The 21,377-nt window shown below is 31.8% G+C and overlaps 1 long non-coding RNA gene across 2 annotated transcripts; it reads left to right on the top strand.

Annotated features, from left to right (window-relative positions):
• The first annotated feature begins 17,725 nt into the window (after positions 1 to 17,725).
• On the top strand, positions 17,726 to 21,377 carry LOC113784255 (uncharacterized). Of its 2 annotated transcripts, none has more exons than XR_012162652.1 (2): positions 17,726 to 19,378; positions 20,862 to 21,377. It is a non-coding gene; the product is annotated as an uncharacterized lncRNA (long non-coding RNA). The 2 variants fall into 2 exon arrangements; XR_003470274.2 differs by having other exon boundaries at positions 20,880 to 21,377.

Genomic DNA, 21,377 nt, shown 5'->3' on the forward strand with positions numbered 1-21,377 from the left:
CCTAATTCTTTAGAAGATTTAAGATTATAATTAAGCATTACCATACAAAAATTCTCTTGTAAATTATTGCTTTGCAACTAATTTAATTGGTTTCATGACCTGCACCTATGTCTAGACTACAAATTCATGAATTTCTCATCTCAAACATTCGTAAAGTCCACTTTCGTTTCCAAATACAAATCGTAGAACCTTTTAATGTTGATCAAGTAATAAAAAGCATTAAGCACAAAGATGAGAAAACTAATTCAATAAACTCAATCATATAACTAGAAATCAAATCATAAAAATAAGGGTTTCATCTTGTTACACTCATCCCTAACAAATAGAGTTTATTTACTCATGACAGAGATAAAAAAGATAGAGATTAGAGAATAATTACAAGAAGAATTCATGAATGATTCTTGATAAAACTGCTCCAATGATGTTAGAAACGGCCGTCTCTGAGTTTCTATGCTAGGGCACAAGTCTCCCAACTTCCCAAGAGTCAAAAAGATCCCTAAAATAGTGAAAAATTGTGTTTTTATAAATGCTGATGCGCGTCGCGCGCCCCAAGCGCAGGAAACGCATTTCAGGTGCGCCTGTACAGTGCTGAACGGATGGAAAAGCGCCTCAGGCGCGGCTGGCGCGCTTCAGGCGCTGATAATCTATTATCTGACGTATATTGCATTTATTCCTCTTTAGATTCTGAATTTGGTTCCGGTGTCTTCAGGAAAGTATTAGATATGAATCTTATATTTCATTTGCACTTGGTTTGACTCTAATTGGACATCTACAACTCCAGATATAGCTGAAATACTCCACATAGGTCATGTTGATTTCTCACCAAAATTCAGCACTGCACTAAAACAAAGTAACAACGCAAAACTCCGAAAAATCTGTACTTAATCAAGGAAATAAGAACTTAAACAGTTTATTAAATCAAAGAACTAAAATCAACAAAATATATCAAATAACTCCTTAAATTAACTAATGGTTAAAGATAAATAAGACTAAAATCAATGAAAAATATGCATATGATGAAGAGTCATCAATGCTCCTTTTTGGGATACTTTGAAAGGTCTAAATCTTATAGAGTATACAACAAAGAAACAATGATTATTGAGGAATGAATTCATATCAAGTTTGATGATATAAGTTTGACCATTAAAAGTGAAAGCTAGATGTAGATTTTGCAGATCTTTAAATATCAGAGGAACCAAATATATCATAGGTATTAACAAAACCTGCCTCCAATATATCATAAGATATGCCTAATAACTCAAGAACAAGCAATAATGAACCTCCAAAAAATCAAGATCATTAGGAATCCAAACCTGGATTGAAATGCAAATTTTCTCATCCAGACTCTGTAATCATAGGAAGTGCAAAGGATCATATGAAACTAGATACGCTTTTAAAGAAACATCTATGTTTGGACTGCTATCTGAAATTGAACCTACAACTATAGATGAAGCTCTATCAGATGATGGACGGATAATGGCTATGCAAGAAGAGTTGAATCAATTCAAAAGAAATGACGTATGTGATCTTGTCCCCAAGCTTAAAGAAAATAAGTAAATTGGAACCAAATGAGTTTTCAGAAACAAATTGAATGAGAAAGGTGAAGTGTTTATAAACAAAGCTAAACTTATAGCTAAAGGATACAATCACTAGGAAGATATTGATTACATTGAAACTTTTCCCCTTGTGGCAAGGTTAGAGACAATTATAATTTTACTTTCATTTGCAGTGTTTAACAAAATTATTTTATATCAAATGGATTTGAAAATTTCTTTCTTAAATGGTTACATAAATGAAGAAGTGTATGTTAAACAATCTTTTGATTGTGAAGATAATGCATTTCCAGGCTATGTTTTCAAATTAAAGAAATTTTTGTATGGTTTGAAACAAGATACAAGATCTTAGTGTGATAGACTAAATAATTTCTTATTAAAGAATGATTTTGAAAGAGGTTAGACTGACACTACTTTATTTAGAAAATAATCTAATAATGAATTTCTCATGGTTCAAATCTATTAAGATGATATCATTTTTGGTTCTCAGAAAATCTACATTATTTCTTTGGTCTTGAAGTGGCTCGATCTCATGCTGGAGTTTCTATTTCTAACTGAAATATGCTATTGATTTTCTCATTGAAATAGGTATGTGATCCGCTGTCGCACACGAGTCAAATACAATTAATAAAATGTAAGTAGAGGTAATAACTCGAATCGTTTCGCAAGGACTTTTGATATAATAATAATAACCAAATTGAAAGTTGAAATTAAAAATGGGTTTTTTTAGATTTTTGATTTAACAGATCAGCAACACGATTAATCCACTTATTCGAGTTTTAGACTTATCATATATTCTATCAATGAGTTTAATTTTTAATTCACGATTCTATTCTTATTTGACTATAGAATTGATCAAACAATGTTTTCAATCCTACGTGAATTTGGTTTCTTTTATTGGATTAAGCATCACAATCATCAAAATATTACAATTAACGATCAAGCGTCGCAAAATTATAATTTAATTAAATTAGAAATCGAAACCAAATTATGTCAAATAAATTTAATCGATCATATTGAAATCAATTAAAACAATCAAAATATCAATATAATCAAATAAATAAGAATATAATCATGAATCGAAATTGACAGTGTAACCTGAATCTCAAGGTGTTGATGAAACTTTGAACTCGTGGATTAATCTTATAAAATTAGTCTTTCATGAAATTAAAATAAAAACTATTTATCTCTTGTAGTAATCTAAATCCTAATTTTTCCATCAGTAGAAAAAAAAACAAAACTGCCAATATATAGTACTTGATATTGGGCTTTAGGGTTTAGGGTTTAAAAACAAGTGACCTCATAATTAAAATTATTACAAAAGTCCAGATTATGAAATCTGCAATTTAGGCCCTGTAAAGTTCGGAGTTGGTCTTTTCTTCCAACACAAAAGTTGTAGCTCTGATTTTTTGTTTTCCAACGCCTACTCGTATGTGCCAATCCGATATCCAGAGCTCAAGTTATGGCCTACAGAGCGAACTAGAGTCAAAATACAAATAATAAAATTATAATTCAAATTCGACCCAAAGTTTAGAAACAAGCTAAAATTATTAATCTAAGCTATAAAGAGCTTTTAAAATACCAAACTAAAAAGCTAGAAATATGTGTCCAAATGCTTTGATCAAATTCCCCCACGCTTAAACCTTTGCACTCCGAGCAAAACAATGCATGCGATTCCAAATATTCTTATAAAAGCAAAGTGGTGAGAGAAAAAAAATATTTCTAGCTTAAGGGAATCATGATTAGTTTTGTTTTGTTTTGTTTTTTTTTTTTTTTTTTTTTATCACAATCAAGGCAAACAAGAGGACAAATTAACTAAATAATGCATCATAAGTGATAGAGTCCTCCTAGGATATAAAATTTCCTCTTAAGTGTTTGGGCTACTGTTTACACTCAAAACTTATCATGAAAGCTAGCACTACCATAGGCTTGACAAGCCTCTATAATCTATATTTGAAACACATGCACATAATGATTAAAAGGTCTTTATTCAGGTTGTAACGTGGTCAAGGTAAGGGAGAGATAATCCTAAGGAGATTAGGGCTGAAAATCAAATAGGATAAATGAGTTATTATTAAGAGAGAAAAACAACATTAAGAAGTAACTCAACCAAACATCATTGACTTTTATTTTCACACTCTCTTTGATCACAACACAACCATTTTTCCTCATATATATATATATATATATATATATATATATATATATTTTCTTCTTCTTTTATTTATTTATTTTTCATAACCCTTAAATTTAAACAAACAAGTTGAGCACCCATACACTTATTTAAGAAAAGACTCCTTTATCCCTCAAGATTGGGTGAATTCATTGTTTCTCACTTTTAGGCTTGTAATGAGCTGTATAACAAAGAATGAGATAATTAGGCTCAAAGGAGCTTAAACAAATGGATAATTGTAGGATATGCGTATTTGACTAGTAGCTTAATTAAGAAACAAATGCCTAGATCATTTCAATATATGCATGCAGACAAGAGTCAAGTGAAGTTCTGGCGTAACTAGCAATTATGAGTGATATAACACACGAAAAAAAAGATGGAAAAATGTATTCCATTCATAATAAGGCTAAAAAATCTCACAAAGATTAATGACCTATCACAAATGATACACAATTTAGCATTTAATCCAATTTATTTTACCAAGAATGCAAAGATACTATCCAATCATGCTAGTCCAAACAAACTATCAACATTTACAACCACAAAATCTGATGAAAAAACATGTAGTGCAATGTCCATTTTTATTTATTTATTTATTTTTAAATATATCAAATAAAGTTCTAAAACAAATAAAATCCTAAATACTAAAATCCTAAATAATACCCCCACACTTAAATTACACATTGTCCTCAATGAAAGTAACAAGTATAAAATAAGACTAAGGAAAAGGAGCTCACTGTTCAAACTTCAGTGTAGGTGGGCTTTTCCAAGGAGAGTTCTTCTATGGAATAGCTTTAGGCTTTGTCAATTTACTTTGAACACTTTCTCCGTGTTTTCACTTTTTATTGCCACTACACCATGAGGAAAAATGTTAGTAACAACAAAAAGGTCAATCCACTTTGATCGAATTTTCCCAGTCATAATTTTAAAACGGGAGTTGAACAATAAAACTTTTTGGCCAATGGAAAATTCCTTCCTAGAAATCATCTTATCACGAAAGTACTTAGTTTTCTCCTTATAGATCTGAGAGTTATCGTAAGCTTCAAGTCTAAGCTCTTCAAGTTGTTGCAATTGAAGCTTTCTGTCCAAACTTGCTTTCTCCATCTCAAGATTACAACTCTTGACCGCTCAATAAGCACGGTGCTCTATTTCCACTGGGAGGTGACATGCCTTACCAAAAATAAGTCGATAAGGGGACATCCCTATTGGTGTTTTGTAGGTTGTTCTATGAGCCCAAAGAGCTTCTTCAAGTCGGTGGCTCAGTCTTTCCTGTTTGGTTGTACCATTTTTTCCAAGATCTGTTTGATTTCCCTGTTTGAGATTTCAACTTGCCCATTAGTCTGGGGATGATAAGGTGTAGAAACTCTGTGCAAAACCCCATACTTCCGAAGCAAAGCATCCATGGTGCAGTTGAAAAAATGAGTGCCTTGATCACTTATGATGGCCCAGGGTATTCCAAACCTGCAAAAAAATTTGATTTGATAAAACCTGCAACAACTTTAGAATCATTAGTCCTAGTGGGTATTACTTCCACCCACTTTGAAACATAATCAATAGCTAGTAAAATATAGACAAAACTAAAAGATACAGGAAAATGGCCCATAAAGTCAATGCCCCACTCATCAAATACTTCACATAAAAGCATAGGTTGTTGGTGCATCTCACTCCTACGAATGATTGTTGTTCCTACTATTTGGCACTGTTCACAAGTTTTGTAAATCTCAAAAGCATCTTTAAACAAAGTGGGCCAAAAAAAAACTCGAGTCCAAGACTTTTCTTGCTGTCCGTTAAGGACCAAAATGTCCCCCAGCCTGAGAGGCATGACAAAAATGAAGAATGGATTGAGCCTCATGGTGGGAAACACATATATGGATCATCCCACACATAGTATTCAGCATCACTTTTAAGTTTGTGTATTTGTGTTCTGGATGCATCTACAGGAAAGACTCCAACAACTAGATAATTAACTAAATCAAGAAACCAAGGAGTTACCTCACGCAACTGTAGCAGTTGCTCATCAGGGAAGTCATCTTGAATGGGAATGAAGTCCTCATCCATTTCTATTTTGCTCAAATGATCTGCCACCAAATTTTCAGCTCCACTCTTATCTTTATTCTCTAAATCAAATTCTTGCAGTAACAACATCCACCAGATCAATCTTAGTTTTACTTCTGGTTCCTTCAACAAGAACTTCAAAGCTTCATGGTAAGTAAAAAAAACTATCTTCAAACCTAACAAATACGATATAAACTTATCAAGTGCAACAACAATAGCTAAAAGTTTCTTTTCAGTGGTAGTATAATTAGCCTGTGCATAATCTAAAGTCCTAGAAGCATAATAAATAACATGGGTAGCCTTACCAGCCCTTTGTGCAAGGACTGCTCCCACTGCATAGTTAGATGCATCACACATGATTTCAAATGGGAGGGTCCAATTGGGTGGCTGAATTATGGGAGTAGAGGTCAGTGCTGCCTTTAAGAAATCAAATGCCTTCTTGCATTTGTCATCAAAGGTAAAATTGACATCTTTTTGCAGCAAATTTGACGGCGGAAGAGCTATCTTGCTGAAATCCTTGATAAAGCGTCTGTAAAAACCTGCATGGCCAAGAAAAGAACGAATCTTGCAGATGCAAGTTGGGTATGGAAAATTAAAAATCACATCAATCTTGGCATGATCCACTTCTATCCCAATTTTAGAGATCAGATCCCCAAAACTATGACTTGTTCAACCATAAAATGACATTTTTCATAACTCAGCACAAGGTTAGTTTCAATACATTTATACAAAACTCTATCTAAATTTTTCAAGCATGCATCAAATGAGGAACCATACACAGTAAAATCATCCATGAAAACTTCAATACAATTTTCTATCAAGTCAGAGAAAATACTAATCATGCAACGTTGGAAAGTGTTAGGAGCATTGGATACGCCAAAGGGCATCCTCCTATAGGCAAATGTGCTGAAAGGGCAAGTGAACGTGGTCTTTTCTCGGTCCTTTGGTGCAATATGGATATGAAAATAACCAGAAAAACCATCAAGAAAACAATAATGTGACTTACCAGCCAACCGTTCAAGCATCTGATCAATGAATGGTAAAGGAAAATGATCATTCCTAGTTGCCTGGTTTAGTCACCTGTAATCGATGCATACCCTCCAACTGTTTTGCACTCGTTTGGGGATAAGTTCATTATTTTCATCTTTAACCACTGTGAGTCCAGTTTTCTTAGGGACTACCTGCACAAGACTCACCCATTGACTATAAGAGATGGGGTATATAATGCCTGCTTGCAAGAGCTTGGTCACTTCATTTTTTACAACATCCAAAATTAATGGGTTAAGTCACCTTTGGGGCTGCCTCACTGATTTTGCCCCATCCTCCAGTAATATCATATGCATACACATGGATGGCTAATACCAGGAATATCAGCCAAGGTCCATCCGATTGCCTTTTTGTGTTTTCTCAAAATCTGCACCAGCTTCTCTTCCTATTCATCTTCAAGTTTGGCTGAAATAATCACAGGTAACTTGCCACTTCCTTCTAAATATGCATATTTCTAATTTTTAGGAAGTGGTTTAAGCTCTATAGTCGACGGTTGTTCAATGGAAGGTACAACACTAGTGGCCGAAGCTAAGTTTGCAAAATCAATTATATTAGTAGAAATATCAATATCAACACAATGATCAACCTGCAAGGCAACTTCCATCTCAGCACACACAGAGCACAATTGAGTATTTGTACAAAATTCACAAGAATAAGTATCATTAAAACCAGACAATGAAGGAAAATCAGTAGCAAACATATCGGGGTAAGTGTCATCAACCAAATCAGCAAACAATTCAATTTAAAAAATAGAATGCTCTTCCATGGGGTATTTCATAGCATCAAAGATGTTAAATTTTACAATGCTATCACCAAATTCCATGGATAGAGTTCCCGCATGCACACCAATTTTTGTTCTAGCAGTTTTCAAGAATGATCTGCCTAAGATGATAGGCGCCCTGTTGGACTTATTATCTCCCTCCCTATCCAGAATGTAAAAATCTGCAGGAAATATTAATTCATTAACTCGAACAAGTATATCCTCCATAAGTCCAATAGGATGAGCATTGCTCCTGTTCGCCAATTAAATGGTAACACCTGTACTCTATAAAGGTCCAAGAGCAAGAGAGTTAAAAAGAGATGTAGGCATAAAATTAATGGAAGCTCCTAAATCTGACATAGCATTTTCAAATTGACTATTGCTTATGGTACATGGAATGGAAAAAGTTCTTGGATCTTTGCATTTCTGAGGCATGGGCAGAACAAAGGCTGAAACATTTCGTCCCATGTTTACTCTTTCATTACCTTTTAACCTTCTCTTGTGTGTGCACAAATCTTTTAGAAATTTTGCATATCTTAGAATCTGTTTAATTCCTTCAAGGAGGGGAATGTTCACTTTCACCTTTTTAAATGTATCTAGGATCTCCTCATCCTTATCTTCCTCGTCCATTTTCTTAGTCTTCACTACTCTTTGAGGAAAAGGAAGTGATATATTTTGCTCAATATCAACAGTTTAAGGTATCAAAGTGTCTTCAGCAACCTTGTTATTTTTCACTGCAGTTTCAGGTACCTTTGGTATTTCAACAGCTTTCCCAGACCTCAATGTAATTGCACTGACATTGGGAGCATTTGGATTTACTACTGACTGTGTAGACAATTGGTTTAACCCCTAAATCTGCAATTGATTAATTGAAGTGGCTAGCTGACCAATCTTTGTTTCCAAATTTTGAATGGTGGAATATGTTCTTTGTTGAAATTGGAGATTTTGAACAACTATCTGCTTAACGAGGTCCTCTAATAAAGGTGCATTCTTTTGCTGTTGAGGAATATTTTGCTGCTGCTGCTGCTGCCTAAGTTGCTGTTGTGCAGATGAGTTCCCCCATCTCAGGTTGGGATGATTTCTCCAACCAAGATTGTACCTGTTAGATGACATATCACAGTTGGCTTGAGGATTGTATATATTTGCTGCATATGCTTGAGGAGCATCATCAATTGGATATTCTTGCAATGTAGGACATGAATCTATAGGATGCTCTGGAGAAGTACAAATACCACAGACCACTGCTTGAGTTTTACCTATTGCCAATTTTTTTACTAAAGATGTAAGCTCATCAAGTTTGCCTTCTAAATTCTTGTGGGAAGAAGCTTGAATTTCATTCACACCCCTTGCCAACATTGTTGAATTTCTTCTAGTTGTAAACTGTTGAGAATTCATGGACGTGTTCTCAGTCAAAGCATTTTCCGCTTCTAGGGTCTTATCGACAAGTGGTCCCCCACTAGCAGGATCCAAAATGCTTCTATCCATAGGTAGCAAACCTTCATAAAAATATTGGATGAGCAATTGTTCTAAAATCTGGTGATAAGGATAACTTGACACTAATTTGTTGAATCTCTCCCAATACTCATGTAATGATTCCCTGTCAATCTACCTGATGCCACATATTTCTTTTTTGATTGAAGCAGCTCATGAGGCAGGGAATAATTTTTCTAGAAACAATATATTGAGATCATTCCAACTTGTAACAGAACCTGGTTGAAAGTAGTATAACCAGTCCTTGACAGCATCTTGGAGTGAAAATGGGAAGACTCTCAACTTAATGTGGTTTTATGTGACTCCTTGAGGCTTCATGGTAGAACACACAACATGGAATTACTTCAAGTGTTTGTGGGGATCCTCACCTGCAAGACAATTAAACTTTAGAAGCAAGTGTATTAAACCAGATTTAAGTTCAAATGGTACAGTAACTTCCGGATATGTGATACACAATGCATTATAAGTGACATTAGGTGCAACAAGTTGTCTTACGGGAGTCCCCCACACTTGAACTTTTGCACTCCGAGCAAAGCAATGCATGCGATTCCAAATATTCTCATGAATGCAAAGTGGTGAGAGAAAAAATAAATTTCTAGCATAAGGCAATCATGAATAGCTTTTTATCACAACCAAGGCAAACAAGAAGACAAGTTAACTAAAGAATGTATCATAAGTGATAAAGTCATCCTAAGATATAAAATTATCTCAACCACTCAAAGCGTTTGGGCTACTGTTTACACTCAAAGCACATCATGAAAGCTACCACTACCATAGGCTTGACAAGATGCAAATAATAAAATTAAAATGCAAATAATAAAATTATAACTCAAATTCGACCCAAAGTTTAGAAACAAGCTAAAAATATTAATCTAAGTTATAAAGAACTTTTAAAATACCAAACTACAAAACTAGAAACACGTGCCAAAATACTATGATCATGTTGGGATCGAAACCTGTTGCTACTCCGAAGGTTAAGTCCCTGAATCTTCAAACCACCATTGTTTCTCCTTCTACAGACCCCACTGTGTATCTTCATCTCAATGACAAGTTACTTTATTTAACAACAACCCGTCCTGATTTGAATTTTGTTGCCCAACATCTTAGCCAATTTCTTTCATCTCTTACTATGCATCATCTTTAGACTTGTCACTGTGTCCTTCGCTACATTAAAGGTTTCCTAGGTCAAGGTTTATTTTATCCAGTCTCATCAATTATTCAACTAAAAGGTTTTAACGTTTTTGATTGGGCGGCTTGTAGTGTTATTCGTCGATCTGTCACTAATTATTGTCTTTTCCTTGGAGATTCCTTGATCTCTTGGACATCTAAAAAGCAAACCACCATTTCTCGTTTGTCTTCAGAGGCTGAGTATCGTGCTCTAGCATCAACAATTTGTGAATTACAGTGGTTAACTTATCTTCTTTGTGATCTTCGTGTCCCTTTCAAACCAAACATATTTATATTGATTGTCACAATTATTTCATCTTCTCCCTGTTCCTAGTTCTTCTCAGCTTGCAGACATTATGACTAAACCATTGGATCCACATCCTTTTTCATGGTCTGCTTGCCAAGTTGGGAGTGAGGGATATACACTCTCCACCTTGAGGGGAATTAGAGTTACTAAAGTTTGTTATTAATGTATTTTTTCTTTTTTATTGTTTCATATGCTATTTCTGTTGTAATAGGTGACTGTTAGTTCAGTTAGAGTAGTTTGTTAATGTTATTTTCTGGTTTGATAACTCCAGCTACTTATCTTCTCTGTATATGTTTCTCTTTGGAATACAATAAGGAAACATATTATTCAGTTTATTTTTGTATTAAAAGAAAACAAAGTAAAATTGTCTAATGATGTAAAAGCATGAAAATTTCAATAGAGAGAAGAGTTGTTGAAATAAAAGTTCAATTAATTTTAAATAACAATCGCTTTGTTAGTGGAGTTTAATAAGTTATTATTGGGAACTCTCTATGATCAATTGAATTATTGAAGGATGGTTTTTGTTATGCAATAAGAGGTTCTATTACGATACGAAGATGCGACCATTTTTTACCTTTTAATTGTTTTAATTTTTATAAAAGGATAATTGTTAATTTAATAAATAAAAAATAGTAAAAATATTTTAAAAAATAAAGTTATATTAATAAAATCAAATAAAATACATCTAATAAAAAAATACATCAAAGTTAATATAGTTGAATAAATGTGGCAAAATAAATAACTTCCTCCTATTTTGCATATAAATCTATATTATTTTAACAACTCATTTCTATTAATAATAATAATAATAAAAAAGTAAATTATATTAATAAAATCAAACAAAATACATTAAATTGAAAAACAAATACATCAAATTGAAAAAAAAAATACATAAATTTAAATTAATGATGTCCACGTTCTCTGATTCCATATCTAGGTTGTCCTCCAACAATACGACAATAGTACAAAGGTACATGCAGATGTGGAACATGAGAATATTTAGGTAGACATCATAAATTTAAATTTCATGTATTTTTTTCTTCTTCTTAAATTTGATATATATTTTTCTTTAATTTAATATTTTTTCTTCAATTTAATGTATTTTGTTTGATTTTATTAATATAATTTATATTTTTATTGTTATTATTTTTTATTTATTAGATCTCGAAAAAAAAAGGAGAGAATTGTTAACAAACAAAATAGTAGAGAGTTGTTAAAATAATATTTTGGCACATCTATTTAATCGTATTAAATTTGATGTATTTTTTCTAAGCATCCCGGGATGCAACCTCTTTGCATCAAAAAAATCATTCAGGTGGTCGGAGAGCAGAGATGCGATCTCCTAAAAGTAAAAAAAAAAAGAAAAAGACATTTTAGTATATAATATGAGATATATTGATTAGTTTTTAAAAAAAAAAGAGAATATATATAAATAAAATACTGAGACCAATGTTATTGAAGAAGACTCCTTAAATAGTGATATTTAATATGGACCATCTTACAATAACTCTCCTATAACTAAGGATTTATAAAGAATTTTTGTTGTTTTTGTATTTTGACTAAGGTTTTATAAATAGTCGAAGTGTTAAATTCAAGAAAATAGAATAAACACGAACAAGAAAGTATTTCATAAGGATTAATCTTCATTGTAATTGAATGATGTACTCTTATTTGGTAGAAAGATATCCAGTTAAAGTGGAATTTTAAATTTTTAGAAAACTTACAATCTTTGGATAATAAAGGTTTTGGTGGAGCATTTTCGTGAACATTGGGAACAATATTGTTGTGTTCTCTGTTACCACTTATTTAAAACATGTGTTGTGTGTTACCATTCCATCATTGTGTTAATTTCTTAACAATGGCAAACCAACAAAGATTGCTCTTATTTGTAAGAAATTTACTCATATATCATAAAAGTGTGGTTTTTGGTCTGTCAAAGAGTAAGGTTATTAAAGTTATAGTTTTAGATGTACCAACAAAAATTTATTTGTCAACGAAAATACTATTTTGTTGTTGTTGTTGAAATAACTAATATTAATACTTAATACTTAATTATTTTCAGAAAAGTCATAACCTTCTTGTCGCTTCAACTACATTTGCAAACAAAAAAAGCCACATAAATTAAAATTTGATTTATACTTCATTTCAACTTGTGCTATGGTCATGAAAACTTCGTTAGTAAAAGCTGTAATTAATTTGGAGACCGTTTGTCCCAACTCCAATGATCCTACTACTTAGACCTAGCTCAACAAATTATTTAATGATTAAAATCAAAGTGTAAACCAAAAGATCAAACATAGAAAGTCAACAAAAGGAATTTAAACAAATCCAATTAAAATTTTCCGTTACTAGATTCTGTCCCATATGGATGGAAGTCATGACACAAATAGCAAAATTATATATTTGAGGAATTAAATTGAAAACCAATGTGGGGCACAAGTTTGTTAATTGAAGCATCTTTGGCAGATGAAAATTAAACAATGTATAGCTAGCTAGTGCCACATACAATAATTGTACATAGACAATGTATCAATCAATATTCTTTTTTAAAAATTGAAAACAATTTTTTTTTCCTTTGTTGAGTTGCCATAATGAGATGAGGACACTCCCACTTGATGGTGGAAGGTTGTACATGAATTAATCTCTTTAATTCCAACTTGCATTGCTGGCTTATACTACACTATGGCAATTGTGCACAGAAGAGTGCTGAACATAGAATTGATTTCTTTAGGTGGGTATCACATGTAGTTCGGTTTTAATACTTCGACCAATTATACATGACAGTGTTGTGTGTGGGTGTGCCTACTCTATATATGTGAAATATCATTGACCCTGTGCAGTTGTGGTCCTATATTTATTTTGTAATTTTTTTTCATATGCTATTACAATGTGATTGATAATTAGAAGGTTTAGTAAAAAAAGAAAGATAATTATAAGGTTATTTAGGTTAATTAAGAGGTTGAATTTCAAGTTAGTGTTACAGCTTCTCTCTTGTTCTCGTTATCTTTATTATACAATAACTGAAAATAAATTAAACATGGGAATAATCACTATTTTAATCTTTGAAATTTTAAGAGATCGACAATATTGTTCTTTTAATTTACGAAATGACAAATTAGTCATTAAAATTGAAGATCCTCAATTAAATTGGTAATAAATAGATTTTTATAAATTTCCATCACAAATTTGAAATCAACTGTGACCTCAAGTAAATTTATGAAAACATACTTTGATTGACAAAGCCATGTTAACTCAATATTTCTACCATCCTTAAATGATGGAGTTTATGGCCGAATTGATTGGCCACCTTGATTAATTTGATTTTTTACAAATTTGTGGAATCAAATTAACTTATTCATACAATTTCAAAGATAATAATAACGATTTTTTACTTAGCTGCCTCTAATCATATTTCTCTCTTCTTCCACATCCATGTGGTTTAAAGGCATTTTTTTAGTTCAAAATCACCTTTATGCATAGTCTTTTAACATTTTTTTAATCAAAATAAATACTTTTTATATTTATTTGATTTTTCTTTTGCACTTATGTATGATTTCGTCATCTAAATTTGACTTGTTTTATTTCATCGTTTGGTGTGACATATAATTTTCCATCTTGTTGCAGTGTTCATTTGATTCAAATTGACATTATACTAGAGATCTTGAGATATTCCAACTACTTACATTTTATCACATTTATAACCATTTTAGTGTTTTATACTTTTAATTTGAGTGCCATTAAATTTGAATTGTTTTCTACATATTCTATTCTATCAATTTAAATGAATATAATTTTAATAAGAAAAAACTTTGGATCCAACAAAAATGGCCTATAAATACACAAGAAGTTAACCAAGTTGTTTCTCTCCAACCTGCCACTATGACCACTTAGGATGGATACAAATGTAAAGGATGGAGATTTTGGGCCTTATGGGCATATTGGCATAATAAGAAGAAAAAAAGAAGTCACTGTATAAACTGTCATCCTCGTTTCTAAACTTTATTGAGGTGTGGGCCGATGTTTCTTAAATTCCACTGTTCTATCCCTCTCTCTGCATTTTTCAAAAGTGGTCCTTTTATTACTTACTCGTAATAATAATAAATAAATAATAATTGTGTTTGTGTTTATGTCTTCATTATGGATCTTTATATCATCTTTGCTTCCTCACATGCTTCTTTATATGTTGCATTTACTTGTGGGGTCTTTGATAGTTGGGTTGATGTTAACATTACGGTAGAATTGTGCAATTGTCTTTATTCATATAAATATATTGTCACTTTTTATTTTTATTTTTTCATGCCTTATATTAGTTTTGGTGGGGCTTTTTTTATGAGTTCTATAACTCTGTTTTTTGTTTAGTCTTTTTTGAAAGATAATAATGGCAAAAACTATAGACAAATAAACTCTAGATAAAACAGGGAATATTCAGTCCACAAAATCTATGTGGGATTTTACACAAATTTATTTTATATTTGATTAAATGTATTTTTTCTCATAAAATTTTAAATTTTGTTTCTCTCCAAATTTTTCATTGATTTTCAGTACTTTTAATATTTTTTATTTTCAATTTTAGTATCTATAAAATCAAAATAAATTGAAATTCTTTTAAAATACTATCAAATTTTGCAGATATACTCTATGTGTTATGATATAAGTCTTTGCAAAAAATGAGTTCAAAACTCAATTTATGGGTTCAATATTCATTGTTTTGATTTCTTAAACTTTTGGCGCTTAACGATTCATATTCAATTAATCTTTTGTAAAAAATTCTAAATATTTTGGATGAGATGTTTATAGTGTTCTAAATATGCATGCGAAAATCATTCAAAAATTTGAAGAATACAGATGAGTTGACTAAACATTAACGACTAAAATTGCTAATGAAAAATATTTAAAAGAGTTTTTGTTTTTGTATTTGTGAAATTTTATGAGACAATGGTAGAATTGAACGAGACTCAATTTCACACCTCAAAACACTCATACAAAAATCTCACTTTTTCATCTTCTCACAAAGGAATCACTAAAAAAAATTGAATTAGAAAGAGATTTCAATTTCATCTCCCTTAGAAATGAAAATAAATGAGGAGTGAAGTTAACTCTGAACGAAGGAAATTTACACGAGAAAAGAGTAGTTCAGTGGATTAAAAACTAAAACTTTGTTCGAGTAATTTGAGTCGCACAAGACATGATTCAAATCATATGAAGTCTGGGTCATAAAAATGTCGTTTTAAAAGGTGTGATTTGCATCACCTATTTATGTGATTCGAACCACAAATCACAAAACCTCAGGATTTGCAAATTTTACAGATATGATTTAAATAACTTATTTGTGTGGTTTGAATCAGAAATCACATAAACTTTGGATTTGCAAATTTTACTAATATGATCCGAATCATCTATTTGTATGATTCGAATCACAAATCATAGAACTTCAAGATTTCTTATTAGTACATGCATGATTCCAATATGCATGTTCTGGTGCAAATTATGTAAAAAAAAAAAAGACTTAAAAACTAATTTTTAATACATTTTCAGGAATTTTATCATGATTCTATTGTGCATCTAATGTTATGCATCTACTGTGCACATTGGATCTTCCATTTGTGAAGGTGGAGAAAAAACATACAGAGCCAAACACCTTTTATTTATTGAGTTTGATCTTGTCCCCAAGAAGATTTTCTTTGCATATATTGCTTCTTGCAATTCAATGAAGTGGTGGTCATTTTTTGTTGTTGCAATTATCTTGTTCCTACATGAAGTCCATAGTATTTATTTGTTACCTTAAGAGAAAGAATTTAACTATAAATTTTTTGGGTACCAATTTTATTAAATATTCCTTGCAATACTTGTAGCTAACTCAATATGGTGATTTTTGTATCCCGCAAATACTGGTGAAGTTAAGCAAGGTTTTGACTTTGTTGCAAAAGAGCCCACAAAGCCTAATTTACTAAATGAGATCAACCTTGCACAAGCACCCCTTCAAACAACTACCTGTTACCAAATCCACTTGTAAGATTAGAAGTTCTCTTATTTATAAACACATTTTTGACCATATCTCATAATGGCCCAAATGGTTTGAAAGAGATGACTTGATAGCAAATGGCCAAACCAAAGTGGTCTATAATTCTGATATGGTAGCAGATGATCTAACATATTATAGATAGACTCTGATACCATATTATAATTTGAATTGAGTATAACTCAATCTTACAGAATTGGTCTATAAGGTGAAGATTTTGTTTTTTTTTTAATGGAAAAGATGGATATATTGATTGAAAGTGAGTGCAAGGGTACTCAAACTCAATACAACAAAGAAAAAAGAGGGCAATAGGTAAATTAAAGAAATACATGATGAAAATAAAAGAATATAAGAAAAGGAAAATACAAAGACGACCACGGGTGGTGGGTACACAAGTGTATGACCACTGTCAAAGATAAATAAGTTAGAAATATCAGAAAGAGAGAAGGATGAACCAACCAATCAATGAATTCCTAGAGAAGGTTGGGACTTCAAGAGAAGCAACGACTACCAAAAAATCAATCAGCTAACAAGAAAAACAAAAGAACGGAAAAGATGTACACTCTTAAAAAGAACACGAGGACCCCAATGAGTTGGCTAATAACCACTTTATAGAAGAAAATTGAGCCTAGTCCACCACTTGCTCCACATATTGACTAAATCAGGTGAAGATTGACCCCACTTATAAATATATTTTCAAGTCATATGTGCTTCAATTTGAGATTGTTAACAATAATTTTCCACAACCACCCCTTCAACTAATTAACTGCCTACCTATCACCATTACCAAACTATTGTTAACACCTTTGCTCTTAGAAGCACTTATGTAGAAAGATCAAACATAATTTTTCAAAAGAGTAGAGTCAAGAAGTATGAGGAATAACTTCTTTCAAATTGTATTACAAAATAATTCTTAAAATATATAATTTCCACACCCTTGATCAAAAACTCACAAAAGGGCTAGATAACATTGAAGTTAAAACCACTCATGATTTTATTTACTTTACGTGATTAGGGAAACTCCTCAATCACTTGCATATCAAATGGAGAAGATGAAGAAATAATTTGAGCCACAAAGACATATATAAGGGAATACATTACCATTAAGATGGGGGCGATCCCATGTCAATTTAAAAAAATGGTCGTAAAAGTACCTCACAAGCTCATTTTGTATTCCTATAAAATCAACAATCAATACATTCCCAACCTAAGCAGTTGAGATTTTGCTGGCCTTATCCATTTGAAACATGCATGGAACAAATAATTAAGTATTAGAATGGCCAAAAACTTCTTAGTCTCACGATTAAACATTGTATAAAAGTTTTGTTTTGTTATTTATTTTTGTATAAATTGAGTTATTAGTCAATAACACAAAAATAACTGATGTCAATAGAAGCAATGAGTCAACATATGTTGGTTACGATATAAGCTAGTGAGTTATTATTATGCTCCTTTAGTTGTATGTAAATACCTTTTTACTTTTAAGTTTAATACATGATACTAGATTGTAATCATCATTTCAATAATTCAATAGTATGAGGTATATTTCTTAGACCTTTTTTTAGTAAATATGATATTAGTGTAACTTTTACTTTTTTTTCTTCTGCATTCATCTTCTTTTCCCTCAATTTCATACCTTCGAACCCTAGCAATGGCCGACCTAGATCCCTCTGATTCTAGTTCTACCAGTCCTACTCTTGTTAATTCATCAAAAAAACATTCTCAAGATCCTCGTAACCCATATTTCCTTCATCCAAGAAAAAATCTTGGAGATGTTCTTGTCCACACTCCCTGCACTGATTTCAACTACCATAACTAGAGTAGATCCATGAAACGTGCACTCTCTTCAAGGAACAAAATTAAATTCATCAAGGGGACTTTATCTCCAATAAAACAAACAAATTCAAATTTTGATTTATGGGATCGCTGTAACACCATGGTGATTTCTTGGATCACAAGAAGTCTCTCATCACATCTATCAAAGCATAATTTGCATTGACTCGACTCATGAACTCTGGAAAGATCTTGAAGAACAATTCACCAAAGCTAATTTTTTTCAAGGTTTCAGACGTTCTTCATGATTTACTTCTTTGCGTCAAGGGGATCATCTCCTTCCACATATTTTACAGAATTGAAGATCTTGTGGGATGAACTTGAGGATCTACATCTAATCCCTTCTTCCATTTGCTCCAACCTGTGCAAAAGTTCCCTTTCGACATGTGTTCACACTTACAAGAACACTAAATACATTATTTGTTTTCTCAAAGGCCTCAATTATAATTACAACAATGTATGCAACCAAATTCTCCCAATGGACCCATTACCGTCCATTTCAAAAGCCTATTCTCTTTTGGCTCAACATGATTCAGTCTCACCTATTGAATCACCTTCTTTTGATTCCAATTCTATAGTTGTTTCTTGAAATCACATCAGTCGAAATAAGGGTTTTCAAGGTCAGAATTATGTTCGTGGAAGAGGCAATAAACGACCAATGTTGTGTACACATTGTAACAAGACTAATCATACTATTGAGAACTATTATTTCAAACATGGTCTTTTCCATGGGTATAAATCCAAATTCCATCTTGATCCATGAAATATCCCAACAATTTTGTTACTCATGAATACAAGACTTCTCAATCCAATTCAAAGGCTACTACTTGCCAATAACATGTTGATAGTCCCTCGCCTATTTCTCGAGATGACTTCATATTCTTGGTGAACATATTGGAAACATCCCAACAAGATTTCTCTAACGGAAAATCGGACTCCAATTAGCATGTTATCTCTAGTGTTGCCAAGTTAGGTAACATTCTTAATTCAAAATATGTTTGGATTCTTGTTTCAGGCGCTTCGTATCATGTTTATCCTTTCATTCATACCTTTACGAAAATTAAACAAATTAAACCCATCACTATTAGTTTTCATAATGGAAATTATTTGGTGGCTTATTATTCTAGTGATATTTATTTTTCAAAACACTTTTATCTTTATCATGTTTTGTATTTTCCTAAATTTGACCTTAATTTGATTTCTTTATCGCAATTGGCCAAACACCTTAAATGCCAATTAATATTCTCTCCTCAATCTTGTATTATTTAGGATATATCTACCCAGAGTACAATTGGGTATGTTGAGTTACATAGCAATCTCTTCATACACAATTATTTCCCTGCTAGTCATACTTGCAATGTTTCTACTGTAGTAGTGTTATTTCTGTTCTTGTTATTTCACATGTTTGATAAAAATGTTACTAGATGTTTGGCTTTTCAATGTAAACTGATTTTTGGTATTGATTTTGATGTGTGACATTATCATTTAGGCCATTCTACATGCGTTGTTTTGCAACAAATTTGTATTATTTTTCCATACAAATCCTTTAATAAAAACTTGTTTATGATCATTCCCATTTTGCCAAGCAAACTTGCTTGCCTTTTCCTACTAGCCAACATGTTTCTGTTTAACCTTTTGATTTGTTACATTGGATATTTGGGGACCCTTTAGCACTACCTCTATTCAAGGGTTTCAATATTTTTTGACCATAATAGATTATTATTTTAGGTATACTTGGACTGTTCTTATGAAACATAAATTTGATGTTAGGACTTGCATTCTTAATTTTGTTGCTTATATTTCTACTCAGTTTCATGCTAAAATTAAAGTCATTCGTTGTGATAATGCTATGGAATTTAACATGCCTTCCTTTTACTCTAATCATGGTATTTTGCATCAAACGTCTTGTGTGGAAACCCCACAACAAAATTATATTGTTGAACACAAGCATCGTCATTTGCTTAATGTTACTAGGACTTTACTTTTTTATTCTAAATTGTCTAAATGTTTTTGGTGTTATACCTTAATTCATGCTATCTTTTTTATTAATCGTTTACCATCCCTTGTTATTATATAAAAAAAAAAAAATGCTATGATATGCTTTTTTAAAAGCCTTCGTCTTTACTTGAATTAAAGGTGTTTGGTTTCTTTCTTTTGCTAGCACCTTGATTAATCATATGAATAAACTTGACCCCGAGCAAGGAAATGAATTTTCTTAGGATATAAATAGGGAACTAAGGGTTATGTGATTTTTGACTTGTTGCATCACAAGTCTAAACAAAACCAAGTTTGCAAAGTGAACAAATCTTTATATAGTTTAAAACAGTCTAGCAAACAATGGTTCTCCAAAATATTCATTGTTTTATTCTTTAAAAATTATGTCCAATATTCTTCTGATCGTTCTCATTTTGTTAAGAAATAAGGCTCTTCATTCAATGCTTTGTTAATTTATGTAGATGACCTTATTTTATTAGGCAATGACATTGAGGAAATGACATCAATTAAAGAATACTTGCATCAAACATTCAAGATCAAAGATTTGGGGTACCTAAAATAATTTTTGGATTTAGAAATTTCATGGTCTAAACAAGGCATCCATGTATGCCAAAGAAAATATTCCATGGACATTTTATCTGATATGAGCCTCCTTGATCCAAACCAGTTTTAGCATCAATGCAAAAATGTATTAGACTTAGTGTAGATTCTTGGACTAATTGGCAAGATCCAAAACCATTTTGCGGGCTAATTGGCAAGCTAAGACCAGATATCTCATATGTGGTACTACAGCTTAGTCAATTTATGAGCAAATCGACATCTTCTCATCATAATTGGTTAGGATATAAGCAAGTTAGTTATTACTCTGCTCCTTTAGTTGTATATAAATACCCTTTTACTTTCAGTTTAATACATGATACTAAATTGTCATTATCATTTCAATAATTCAATAATATGAAGTATATTTTTATTTATGA

This window comes from Cicer arietinum, chromosome 4 (assembly GCF_000331145.2).
Source record: "Cicer arietinum cultivar CDC Frontier isolate Library 1 chromosome 4, Cicar.CDCFrontier_v2.0, whole genome shotgun sequence".
Taxonomy (NCBI): Eukaryota; Viridiplantae; Streptophyta; class Magnoliopsida; order Fabales; family Fabaceae; genus Cicer; species Cicer arietinum.